The following is a 4,408-nucleotide window of genomic DNA, read 5'->3' as shown; positions in this document are numbered from 1 at the left end:
CCATCAGAACTCTGCAGTTAAGCGTGCTTGGGCGAGAGTAGTACTAGGATGGGTGACCTCTTGGGAAGTCTTCGTGTTGCATCTTTTTTTTTTTTTTTACGTCTTGCCGACGCTCATTCTTTAAATGACGCTATCCCGAGTAGGACTCCTAAGGGTGAGCCGTAATGGCCTCATCCTCGGCAGGCACCTACGGTACACACAAGGCTTCGCGGATAGTGTTACGCTCTCTCACGCCGCATGGTTAAGAAAATTGTGTGTGCGAGCGATAAAAGTTGTGATCATACCAGCACTATTGCACCGGATCCCATCAGAACTCTGCAGTTAAGCGTGTTTGGGCGAGAGTAGTACTAGGATGGGTGACCTCCTGGGAAGTGCTCGTGTTGCACCTCTTTTTTTTTTTTTACGTCGTGCTGACCTTCGTTCTTTAAATGACGCTATCCCGAGTACGACACCTAAGGGCGAGCCGCAATGGTCTCATCCTCGGCAGGCTCCTACGGTACCCGCAAGGCTTCACGGATAGTGTTACGCTCTCTCGCGCTGCATGATTAAGAAAATTGTGTGTGCGAAGCATAATAGGTGCGATCATACCAGCACTAATGCACCGGATCCCATCAGAACTCCGCACTTAATCGTGCTTGGCCGTGAGTAGTACTAAGATGGGTGACCTCCTGGGAAGTCCTCGTGTTGCACCTCTTTTTTTTTATTTTTTTTTACGTCTTGCCGACGCTCATTCTTTCAATGACGCTATCTCGAGTAGGACTCCTAAGGACAAGCCGCAATGGCCTCATCCTCGGCAGGCACCTACGGTACCTGCAAGGCGTCGAGGATAGTGTTACGCTCCCTCGCGCCGTATGGTTATAAAAATCTTGTGTGCGAACTATAATAGGTGCGATCATACCAGCACTAATGCACTGGATCCAATCAGAACTCCGCAGTTAAGCGTGCTTGGGCGAGAGTAGTACTAGGATGGGTGACCTCCTGGGAAGTCCTCGTGTTGCACCTTTTTTTTTTACGTTATGCTGACCCTCGTTCTTTAATTGACGCTATCCCGAGTAGGACACCTAAGGACGAGCCGCAATGGCCTCAACCTCGGTAGGCACCTACGGTACCCGCAAGGCGTCGCGGATAGTGTTACGCTCTCTCGCGCCGCATGGTTATAAAAATTGTGTGCGAACTATAGTAGGTGCGATCATACCAGCACTAATGCAACGGATCCCATCAGAACTCCGCAGTTAAGCGTGCTTGGACGAGAGTAGTACTAGGATGGGTGACCTCCTGGGAAGTCTTCATGTTGTACCTCTTTTTTTTTTTTTTTTACGTCTTGCCGAGGCTCATTCTTTAAATGACGCTAACCCGAGTAGGACACCTAAGGGCGAGCCTTAATAGCATCATCCTCGGCAGGCACCTACGGTACCCGCAAGGCTTCGCGGATAGTGTTACGCTCTCTCGCGCTGCATGGATAAGAAAATTGTGTGTGCGAACGATAAAAGGTGCGATCATACCAGCACTATTGCACCGGATCCATCAGAACTCTGTAGTTAAGCGTGCTTGGGCGAGAGTAGTACTAGGATGGGTGACCTCCTCGGAAGTCGTCGTGTTGCACCTTTTTTTTTTCGTCGTGCTGACCCTCGTTCTTTAAGTGACGCTATCCCGAGTAGGACACCTAAGGACGAGCCGGAATGGCCTCATCCTCGGTAGGCACCTACGGTACCCGCAAGGCGTCGCGGATAGTGTTGCGCTCCTCGCACCGTATGGTTATAAAGATTTTGTGTGCGAACTATAATAGGTGCGATCATACCAGCACTAATGCACCGGATCCCATCAGAACTCCGCAGTTAAGCGTGCTTGGGCGAGAGTAGTACTAGGATGGGTGACCTCCTGGGAAGTCTTTGTGTTGCACCTCTTTTTTTTTTTTACGTCTTGCCTTTTACGTCTTGGCGACGCTCATTCTTTAAATGACGCTATCCCGAGTAAGACACCTAAGGGCGAGCCGTAATGGCCTCATCCTCGGCAGGCACCTACGGTACCCACAACGCTTCGCGGATAGTGTTACGCTCTCTCACGCCGCATGGTTAAGAAAATTGTGTGTGCGAACGATAAAAGTTGTGATCATACCAGCACTATTGCACCGGATCCCATTAGAACTCTGCAGTTAAGCGTGCTTGGGCGAGAGTAGTACTAGGATGGGTGACCTCCTGGGAAGTCCTCGTGTTGCACCTCTTTTTATTTTTTTACGTCGTGCTGACCCTCGTTCTTTAAATGACGCTATCCCGAGTAGGACACCTAAGGGCGAGCTGCAATGTCCTCATCCTCGGCAGGCACCTACGGTACCCGCAAGACTTCGCGGATAGTGTTACGCTCTCTCGCGTCGCATGGTTAAGAAAATTGTGTCTGCGATCATACTAGCACTAATGCACCGGATCCCATCAGAACTCCGCAGTTAAGTGTACTTGGGCGAGAGTAGTACTAGGATGGGTGACCCCCTGGGAAGTGCTCGTGTTGCACCTCTCTTTTTTTTTTTACGTCGTGCTGACCTTCGTTCTTTAAATGACGCTATCCCGAGTACGACACCTAAGGGCGAGCCGCAATGGTCTCATCCTCGGCAGGCACCTACGGTACCCGCAAGGCTTCGCGGATAGTGTTGCGCTCTCTCGCGCTGCATGATTAAGAAAATTGTGTGTGCGAACTATAATAGGTGCGATCATACCAGCACTAATGCACCGGATCCCATCAGAACTCCGCAGTTAAGCGTGCTTGGGCGAGAGTAGTACTAGGATGGGTGACCTCCTGGGAAGACTTCGTGTTGCACCTCTTTTTTTTTTCACGTCTTGCCGACGCTCATTCTTTCCATGACGCTATCCCGAGTAGGACACCTAAGGACGAGCCGCAATGGCCTCATCCTTGGCAGGCACCTACGGTACCCGCAAGGCTTCGCGGATAGTGTTACGCTCTATCGTGCCGCAAGGTTAAGAAAATTGTGTGTGCGAACTATAATAGGTGCGATCATACCAGCACTAATGCACCGGATCCCATCAAAACTCTGCAGTTAAGTGTACTTGGGCAAGAGTAGTACTAGGACGGGTGACCTCCTGGGAAGTCCTCGTGTTGTGCTTCCTTTTTGTTTTTACGTCGTGCCGACCTTCATTCTTTAAATGACGCTATCCCGAGTAGGACACCTAAGGGCGAGCTGCAATGGCCTCATCCTCGGCAGGCACCTACGGTACCCGCAAGGCTTCGTGGAAAGTGTTACGCTCTCTCGCGCCGCATGGTTAAGAAAATTGTGTGTGCGAACTATAATAGGTGCGATCATACCAGCACTAATGCACCGGATCCCATCAGAACTCCGCAGTTAAGCGTGCTTGGGCGAGAGTAGTACTAGGATGGATGACCTCCTGGGAAGTCCTCGTGTTGCACCTTTTTCTTTTTTTTTTAACGTCGTGCCGACCTTTATTCTTTAAATGACGCTATCCCGAGTAGGACACCTAAGGGCGAGCTGCAATGGCCTCATCCTCGGCAGGCACCTACGGTACCCGCAAGGCTTCGCGGATAGTGTTACGCTCTCTCGCGTTGCATGGATAAGAAAATTGTGTGTGCGAACGATAAAAGTTGCGATCATACCTGCACTATTGCACCGAATCCCATCAGAACTCTGCAGTTAAGCGTGCTTGGGCGAGAGTAGTACTAGGATGGGTGACCTCCTGGGAAGTCCTTGTGTTGCACCTTTTTTTTTACGTCGTGCTGACCCTCGTTCTTTAAGTGACGCTATCCCGAGTAGGACACCTAAGTCATCATATACCCATTTTTCAAGCTAATTTCATTTGTTTTGTTAGTCTTTATGCACTTTCTTGCTTCTTAAGTAAGTGATTTGGAGTGAAAATGCATAACTTCTTTAAATCAAGCAACCACCATGAAATTAATGTTAATCCATGAGGTTTAAGCTAATTTTAATTGAATTTTAATTGATTTATAAGCCTCTTGAATTTAGTGATACTTTGAGTGGTTGTTTTTGTTTCTTGTAGGTGAAGAAAAGAAAAAAAGGAAAAGCGTGGCCTAAGGTGGTGTGGCCCAAGGAAGAGAAAGTGTGGTCAAAGAGAGAAGAAGTGTGGCGCACAACATGAGGAAGGGCAAGCATTGCCCTCCACAAGGGCACACTGCCCTCTAGGAGGGCAACCTAAGGGAACAAAGCAAAGAAGGCAACTCTGCCCTGCCCACTAACAAGAGCAGAGCACAAAAGTGTGCCTTGGAACCAAGAAGAAGAGAACCTTGCCCTGCCCTCCACAAGGACAGGAAAGTGTGGTCAAAGCAAGAGGAAGTGTGCCGCATGCAAAGGGGGAGGCAAACATTGCCCTCCACAAGGGCACACTGCCCTCTAGGAGGGCAACATAAGGGAACCAAACAAGGAAGACAA

The 4,408-nt window shown here is 49.5% G+C and overlaps 12 non-coding genes and 1 pseudogene across 12 annotated transcripts; all 13 read left to right on the top strand.

Moving 5' to 3' along the window:
• On the top strand, positions 1–85 carry LOC127744334 (uncharacterized; annotated as a pseudogene).
• A 185-nt stretch (positions 86–270) lies between these two features.
• LOC127744367 (5S ribosomal RNA) lies at positions 271–389 on the top strand. The gene has a single exon (XR_008005359.1). It is a non-coding gene; the product is annotated as a 5S ribosomal RNA (ribosomal RNA).
• A 185-nt stretch (positions 390–574) lies between these two features.
• LOC127744374 (5S ribosomal RNA) lies at positions 575–693 on the top strand. The gene has a single exon (XR_008005366.1). It is a non-coding gene; the product is annotated as a 5S ribosomal RNA (ribosomal RNA).
• A 191-nt stretch (positions 694–884) lies between these two features.
• Positions 885–1,003, top strand: LOC127744348 (5S ribosomal RNA). Its single transcript, XR_008005339.1, has one exon. It is a non-coding gene; the product is annotated as a 5S ribosomal RNA (ribosomal RNA).
• A 178-nt stretch (positions 1,004–1,181) lies between these two features.
• Positions 1,182–1,300, top strand: LOC127744305 (5S ribosomal RNA). Its single transcript, XR_008005304.1, has one exon. It is a non-coding gene; the product is annotated as a 5S ribosomal RNA (ribosomal RNA).
• Positions 1,301–1,488: 188 nt separating this feature from the next.
• LOC127744318 (5S ribosomal RNA) lies at positions 1,489–1,606 on the top strand. Its single transcript, XR_008005317.1, has one exon. It is a non-coding gene; the product is annotated as a 5S ribosomal RNA (ribosomal RNA).
• Positions 1,607–1,784: 178 nt separating this feature from the next.
• Positions 1,785–1,903, top strand: LOC127744328 (5S ribosomal RNA). Its single transcript, XR_008005324.1, has one exon. It is a non-coding gene; the product is annotated as a 5S ribosomal RNA (ribosomal RNA).
• Positions 1,904–2,101: 198 nt separating this feature from the next.
• Positions 2,102–2,220, top strand: LOC127744352 (5S ribosomal RNA). The gene has a single exon (XR_008005343.1). It is a non-coding gene; the product is annotated as a 5S ribosomal RNA (ribosomal RNA).
• Positions 2,221–2,389: 169 nt separating this feature from the next.
• LOC127744308 (5S ribosomal RNA) lies at positions 2,390–2,508 on the top strand. Its single transcript, XR_008005307.1, has one exon. It is a non-coding gene; the product is annotated as a 5S ribosomal RNA (ribosomal RNA).
• Positions 2,509–2,693: 185 nt separating this feature from the next.
• On the top strand, positions 2,694–2,812 carry LOC127744355 (5S ribosomal RNA). The gene has a single exon (XR_008005347.1). It is a non-coding gene; the product is annotated as a 5S ribosomal RNA (ribosomal RNA).
• A 183-nt stretch (positions 2,813–2,995) lies between these two features.
• LOC127744323 (5S ribosomal RNA) lies at positions 2,996–3,114 on the top strand. The gene has a single exon (XR_008005322.1). It is a non-coding gene; the product is annotated as a 5S ribosomal RNA (ribosomal RNA).
• A 184-nt stretch (positions 3,115–3,298) lies between these two features.
• Positions 3,299–3,417, top strand: LOC127744377 (5S ribosomal RNA). The gene has a single exon (XR_008005369.1). It is a non-coding gene; the product is annotated as a 5S ribosomal RNA (ribosomal RNA).
• Positions 3,418–3,604: 187 nt separating this feature from the next.
• LOC127744380 (5S ribosomal RNA) lies at positions 3,605–3,723 on the top strand. The gene has a single exon (XR_008005372.1). It is a non-coding gene; the product is annotated as a 5S ribosomal RNA (ribosomal RNA).
• Positions 3,724–4,408: the final 685 nt, after the last annotated feature.

The sequence above is a fragment of the Arachis duranensis genome, unplaced genomic scaffold, assembly GCF_000817695.3.
Source record: "Arachis duranensis cultivar V14167 unplaced genomic scaffold, aradu.V14167.gnm2.J7QH unplaced_Scaffold_27300, whole genome shotgun sequence".
NCBI lineage: Eukaryota > Viridiplantae > Streptophyta > Magnoliopsida > Fabales > Fabaceae > Arachis > Arachis duranensis.
Note: the sequence above shows the minus strand (reverse complement) of the source record. Positions and strands in the feature narration are given on the sequence as shown.